The following is a 7,840-nucleotide window of genomic DNA, read 5'->3' on the forward strand; positions in this document are numbered from 1 at the left end:
AAATAATTATGGAAACATGACTAGCAAATTCAGTTATAAAGCCACTTTGCAATTTTTTCTTTAGCTTGCTTTGAATTGCCTATTTTATTGTATCTTGACTGAGATTGGTACCCTGACTCGTTAAAGGCAAATTGCTTGTTCTCAGCATCTTTGCTAAGAAAGTCTGCACCTTTCCAGGGCAAGCCTTGCAAAGACTGCCTTTTTCAAAATTTGAGTCTTTTTTTCCAATAGTACTGTGTCTGGAATGGGCAGCCTATTATAATCAAATGTACACCACCATTTTCATTCATTAACTTCTCTCTGAAATATCTCAGATAGGAACTGGGGACAGGAACTTTAAATAGTGCTATCTGAAATGTATTTCCAATATTATCTTTACTGATAATTTAAATTTGTCAAAGAAAGGCAATGGACCAGATAAATTAATAATAAGGAAAAGCAAAAATCACTGTCTCTTCAAATTGCTTTTTAGAGCCTACTACATAATTAGAGGTAAAAAACAAGCAAACATAGCCAGATCTTAAGTTGATATAAATCAGAGTAACTTCACTGAAGTCAAAAGAGCTACAAGCTTACATTCATTGACAGTTTTCCCCATACTCTACCATTTCAATGATCAGGAAATTTTCAAACATCCTGCAACTACCTACCAGCATAGATCTCCATATGGATAGATAGTGGTGTAGGTAGGATTACACACGTAAACAACATGAAGACTAGACAAAGTAATGCTCTAAAGAATTAGAGGTGCTCATAAAACTTAGTTTCATCTCCCCTTTTCATATACCTGATGCTTTTGACTTAGATCCAAATTGTTTTTTTCCAGAGGATCCTTGCCTCACCCAGTGCACTTGACAGTGGTCCTTCAATCAGCAGCTCTTCAATATTCGTCTGAGTTTTAGCTACATAATAGGCAGCGCCAGGCCTCTCTGCACAGCGTTCAAGCCCTGCACTGACTACAAAATGAATTATTTCCAGTGAGGTGCTTTTTTTTGCAGAGCTAAATAAAAACAAAATACCTAAACTAAGTATTCTAGCTGGAAACAATTTTTGACATTACAGCCAAAACAACTCAGCAAATTTGACATGACTTGATGTGTTTTGGGAAAGAAAAGATTTTCCCAGCTTTAACTGGAAGCCTTGGAGCCAGGGTAAAAATGATGCTTCTAATGATGGTTCCCCAAAGTAGTTCCTACTCTCAGGACTTTTGCATCAACCCACTTCTGATCTCAGGTGAGGAGGAGATGTGGGCACAGAGGGCTATGGTCTGGTCCTGCAAACCCTCCAGTCTGGATGAGCAGAATGGAAGCTGTAAGACCTGCCAAGGCTTTGCTCACCTCACTGTACAGACACTCACCCTTTCTCCACCCATCTCCTTGTATGATCTATTCTGTATTCCACTTCTTTCTCTGCCCATCATGGCAGAAAGCCCTTATCCCCATGCAATCAGTGCATGTGTGATTACCTTCCTATTGTGTGAGTTAGCTAGAGAAACACGTAGGGTATAGGAAATCCAAACTGCATTCTCATTATTCCAGGACCAAACCACATAAGAGGCTGCTAACCTGCACGGGGAAGGAGGAAAACCTGCTTCCTTCCTGAAGCCCCAGGCTGAGCAAGCTCCAGACAAACTTCAGGGCAAACCTTGTCTTCTGCTGATGTTGACAGCAGATCTGCAGAGCCATCAACTTGGCCAAAACCAGGAAGGGGAGTCTGAAGGAGAAAAAAAGGCCAGATCTGTCACAAAGCCAAATTTCAAGTCCCTGCAAAAATAAAAATTAAGCACAAAAGTGCCAGACTTTCTCAACAATGAGGTTGTCAGATTTTTTTTCCATTAAATAACTATAAAACAATGCCTTTTCCTTGTATCTGGTTAAACTATATTTTACTCCTGCTTTCTTACACACACACATGTATTCATATACACAAAGACCAGCCCGAGCCAACGGCCTGCAACTGAAAATTTCAGCCTGAACAGTTACATGTTGGCAAGGATATAGCACTGGAAAACAGAATCTTTTAATGGGAAATGTCTGGCAACCTTAATTACAGGCACCACTGCCAGCTCCACCAATAATTATAGCTTAGTTTCAGAATCATCCATGTGCTAACAAATATATTTAATGACAAGAGCATTTGCCAGTGATATTCACCAGGAAACTCTTCCAACCAACTAGAAGACAGAGCCATGAGATGCGGACATGACCTTACATTGCCTGTTTGCCTCCAGGTACCGATCTTCTGCCTAAGCCAGAGGTGAGCCACTCCACTGAGCATTTTAGATGAGCCTCTGGGCTGCTTTTGTTTCCTTCCATCTTTAGCCTCCCCCAGGCAGAGGGAGAACTATATCTTAGTCTTACATATAAGATGATACCTTAGTCCCCTGTGACCATGAGCAAGTGAGTCTCCAGCATCTTTATGTAGTCTGCAATGAATACAGAAAGGATAAACAAGACAGTCTCTGTCTGCTCCACTGTTCCACAGTGGAGCCCGGCAGCTTTACAACAGGGGTGCTTCAGTGCCACTACAATGTTTCAGACACAAAAAATTCTCCACGCATACACACAAATTTCAACAGCCCGCACCAAAACTTTGCTACTATCTGCACATGACAACTATTCTCCCTCTGAAAGGCTCTGGCAGAGAGCTCTACCCAGTGCTGAAATGGTTTCTGTCTGGCTCTTCACAGCTTTTTCAGCTGCCAGGTGTCTCCAGATTCATGTGTAAAGTGTGGAGCACCAAACATTGGAAGTTAACTCCATTGAGTTCAATGGCTCTGTTCCAGGCTTTAACTGAGTCTCTGCTAGCCATGCCATTCAGCGACCTGCAGCCCAGAGGCCCTGGTGTGCACAGCCATGTAAATCAATGAAGACATGCTGGAGCTCTAACCATCTGTAAGAACCTCAAAGAGGAAAATGTGGAGTGATTAATATCTCCAAAGATTAAAATCCTCCCAGCTCTCTGGTGCCTGTGCCAGCACCCTCATTCTCTCCTCATTAGTCCTGGGCTCCAGCCCCACAACCACCTTGTGAACCTCTGCTGTACTTGCTCCAGTTTGTCAGCGTCTTTTGTACTGGGGGCCCCAAACTGCACATAGTATTGCAGACATGCCCTCACAAAGGCTGAAGGGATATCCCCTTCTCTTAACCTGCTGGCTACAGCAATATGCTGGGACCAACAGGCACTCTCCACTGTGCCTTATAAACACAATTATGACCAAGGACCAGACCTGTATATCAGGCAATCAGTCCCTATGCAAGCCTAGAAGGCAACTTTATCCTACTAACGTGCCTAATTTTATCACTACATGAGTGTCAAAAAAAAAAAGTCTTTGATAGCTGCAGGAACATACATAACTAACTCACATTCAGAAAGTAGTGAGAAGTATGAAAAACAGTGTTTTAAAAATGGCTATAATTTAAGAGAAAATAATAGTTTCTTTATGCCTTCCACACGTATGGTTTAGAAACCAGCCAGGCAATAATGAAGTTTAACAACGGTTAGCAATTCACTATGCAAAATGGAACATTTGTCCTTTTGAAAGTTTCCTATCCTCACTTGGATTTGGGGGAAAATATTTTTTTCAAGCTTTCAATGAGTCGTTTTTTTCATCTTTTCTGCTTTCTTCCACTTCTTTTTCACCCTCCATACCTCCAGCCCCAGCTTAGTGCAATGACACCAGCCCGGGAAGATGTCCCTGCAGATAGCATTTTCCGTGAAAAAAGGAGAAATCAGTTTTAGCAAAACCCCTTCTTTCTCAGAATATTTTGCTGGTTCCAGAGTTTTAACCAGCTCTAAAACCATCAACCCAGGACCACTGTGGAGGAAAGAAATGACAATATCAAACCAAACATGTCAGGCAGGTTAGTATTTTGCATAGAAACCCACACTTGTTCAGAGGGCAATATCCTCCCAACCCCTAATATTCAGAAACTTGTCTTTCCCTTGAAGCATGAGGATTCATACTCTTTCCAAAAGATATTTATGTTGGTTTTTAATCCTGGCTCTTGCAGTTTCAGTGGTTCTTATTATTTATACTACTGGACAGTCCCTGACTGATTGACACCCACTACTGTGTTGGCTGTAGCAGACAGTGGGGATGGGATTTCAGACAAAAGGCAACAGGTCATGTATTCCCAAACAATCACTCCAGTACTGGGGAGATGAGGCAAAGCACATTTTGCAAGTACCTGGTCACACACCCCAAAGGTTGAGAACAAGTTACAAGATGATCCTCTGCGACAGCCTACGTTGCACACACACCTCCCTGCCCTCCTGGCTCTGGGACGGCCCCAGCACGAGAGAATGTGTTATGAGATGCCTGAAATCAAGTTAGTATCTCATCCGTGAACTGAAACATTCTCAGATACAATGTTTTACAGATAAACCTTATTTCTAGATTTCAGCTAATATTCTAATACTATTTAAAACCCAAATGTTCTTATTCTCACTTTTCTTGAAGATATTAGCAACTCTTTTGTCCTTAATTCCACTTTAATAACATCCTTGGTTTAGAATTTCCATGGGTTTTAAATACTGTCTTTAGCATTTTAAGCCAGTCTCCAACATTTGGCAAAGTTTTTGAGTTCCTCTCAAATCCGATACAGTGCTGGCAGGCTGGCCTGGGAGTCTTGTTGTAGATCTCAGAAACCAGGGCGTGATTCTCACTCCCTCACTCTTCCCTATCCACTGCAACTGGAAATGGGTGTCCCATCGTTCAGCCCAGGGAAGCCTACGGCAGGCAGTTGTAATGCTTGTTACAGAGCTCTGTTTGGCCAATGCAGAAACTGGTGTGGTTTGGGCACAAATTGGCTAAGCAGGGCTACAACCACCCATTCCAGGTATTTGGCACCCAGATGCCACTGGAATTTCTTTCTGGTTGCCCACCTCAGCAGCTGGCAAAGGCAGCTCAGCAAGGGGATAAAGGGGATGCGAGCAGGGCTTGCCTGCCCATTGGCAGATGCAAAGGACTTAAGGGAGGAGTCCCATTTAGGAAGCACTGAGGAGACTGGGCCAGCATAGGGGAGGCCAAAGGAGGTGTCCAAATGCCCCCAGAGAGGTGTCATGGGATGCCCAGGAGACCTCGGTGTATCGATACAGCATTCCAGAGGCAGAAATTTACTTTCTGGGAAGGGTGTAAGAATTTTTCCCTGCCTGTGGACCTGTGCTGCAGAAGACATCTCTGCAAGGACTCAGAAGTGCTCTTTGATATGCAGCTGAAGCCACTGTCACAACACATAGTGTTTGCAATGCACCTATCTTGGACACTGTGACTCACCCACCCTTTCTTAATCTGTAACAGCAGCTGAGGCCGCAAAGGTTCCAACACACCAGCACCCGTCCTGGTACGGTGATGTATCAGAGGTCTCACAGCAGGACAAAAGTCTCTGAAGCATCCCCAGGGAGAAGACTGTAATCCAGGCTCCTTGTCATCCTATTCCCAGTTTGCATAATGCTGTGATACGTAAATCAAACAAAAGATAGCCCTGGTTTCCAGGCACACTATAAATTTAGTATCTCAGAAACGTTGCATTTAGGCTTAACAAAAGTTATGATACATTGATTAAACACAAGCTGAGGGCTGAAAGAGTGCTTCCTGAGCTTTACAGGGCTGCAGGCAATAAAATGTGTTGCCACCTAATTGTTCTGTCTGACTGGAATCTCCAAAACAGAACACAATGCATATTTGTCACAATGCGCGGGGAGGAGGACCCTGGCCTTTTTAAACTTTATCATATTTCTGTGTTTGCAAGGGAGGCAGAGGGACCTGGGCCCAGTCCCACTTCTGCATGCCATAAAGCACAGACCTACCTCTGCCTGGTCTGCCAGAGCCTCAGGATATACACTGCAGAGCCACCACATCCTGCATCTAACTTCCCTGGGAGACTTATGCAGCCCATGAATTTCCCATCCTAAGCCAAAAAGCTTCCCCAACAGGATAAATTTGTGCCCCATGTGTGATGGAGCCCAGTGTCTGTACCATCCCCCCAGCTTCCTGAAAGGGGACAATAAACCTTCTCTGCTACAAGGCCAAGGAGATCTAGAAGCATATTCTCTCTCCTTCCTAATCTATATGGATCACTGTATTACTTGTTCCGGGGGGTTAGCCTTCTCTCTCAGTCCAGAGCGAGAGTAGGTTGGCTTGAACTTGGAGAGTTTGTGGAGCCCAGCATGGCCACTCACTCTTGGCAGGCTCAAGGCAGCTCTCAACTCATGCCCAGGGGCCAGCAGCTCTTTTATGGGTGAATTACATCTGTGCGTAGTGGGTCTCACTCTGCAGAGGACAGATGGAACAAACCTCTCCCAAAGCCCTACCTCAGAGACGAGGAAGGGTGAACATCCTCACACATTGACACTACACCTTTAACTCAGCCAGGAGCTCTCTTGGAAAAGAGGAAGCTGCATAAGAGGAAAAGTCATGCTGTTACTATGCCCATAACCAATCATGGTTACCAAAATAGCGTTCTGTACTCACTCACAATCCAAACCCATCTGCTTCAAACCCTGGGGAGAACATTTCATTGCGGGAAGGACCACGTTCAGCAGGGGAAGAAAAACCTCTTGAGGAAAATTCTTGGAATAAAACTAAGACACTGGAGAACAGGTCCTAGGCCCAACACATACTCACTCTGTGACCTTGGGCAAGTAATTTAATTCATCTACACTTTCCACCAAGGAACTGTTGCTATCTTGAAATATATTCATGGGGTGCATACGAGTTGTTGGAGTCTTTTTCTGCATGTGTACAGCTCCTAGAGCAATGCGGGCTCAATCTGTTATTCCTGTCATCTGAAAAACAATTTATCCTGGTCATGCAAGATGATAGAAAGAGCTCTTTAAAAAGGGATACAAAGGGCTGATTCATCCTGAATTAACCAATCTTTTCTTTATTTTAATGCAGATGTAATCCATTCATTGTTCCATGTAAGAAATCTGCTGTACACTGGTGAATGCCAACCTCAGCTCTCAAAGTACATTAAAATTTTTACCTGTCCATGGGGAACAGGTCCCCAAGCACATGCATCTAGCCTCTTTGCTAGTTGGTATGGAGCACCCCATTAAAGCCCAGCAAGAGAGGACTCAGCATCCTGCCTGGGAAACTTTCAGGATCAGCCCATGAACAATGAACCAGCAGTAAAGATGAGTGTTCTTCCCATCTTATTTATTCAGACCTGGGAGCAGCGAGAGGAAAGAAGGGAATTGGTTTGGGTTTTTAACACCCTGTAATAACTTCTGTATTTCACATGTCATTTCCAGATTAAAGTAGGTGGGAGTCTTTATCCATCGACTGCCATTTCATTCAATCCCCAAAATGCCAAATTAAAACAATGATACAAAATGCCATCCTACAATCACATATAATACTAGGCTGAATTGTCAAGTGCACTCTAGCAAGGGTGAAAAGTGTAAAGTGATCCAGAGCTGGGTGTCAAGCTCTGCCACAATAGAATTCAAAATAATTGTGTTGTTGTTTGACAGGTAGTAAAATTCATGGTGGTCTATTAAATCAACGGCAATATAATGTGGAACACTGCAGATTAAAAAAAGACCCAGAGAGTTCACAAAGGGAGGCCATTGGCAAGAATCCCTTTGGAGCTCCTAATAGGTTTGATTTGTGGCAAGAAAGGCTGATACATGCAAGACAGAAGTGAGAGAGGGGAAGACAAGAATGGAAGAGAGAAGCAGGAAGAGGAAAAGGGAAATAAATGTAAAGGAAAAGACAAGTGAGGGGGAAATGGGAATGAAAGAACTATAGGCAAAGTACTAACAAGTTGTTATTGTATATAGATGCCTCAGTCTTACCACCTTTCATGCGTTGCTGCACTGGTGCTTATTTTGT

This window comes from Platalea leucorodia (assembly GCF_965183815.1).
Source record: "Platalea leucorodia genome assembly, chromosome: 8".
Taxonomy (NCBI): Eukaryota; Metazoa; Chordata; class Aves; order Pelecaniformes; family Threskiornithidae; genus Platalea; species Platalea leucorodia.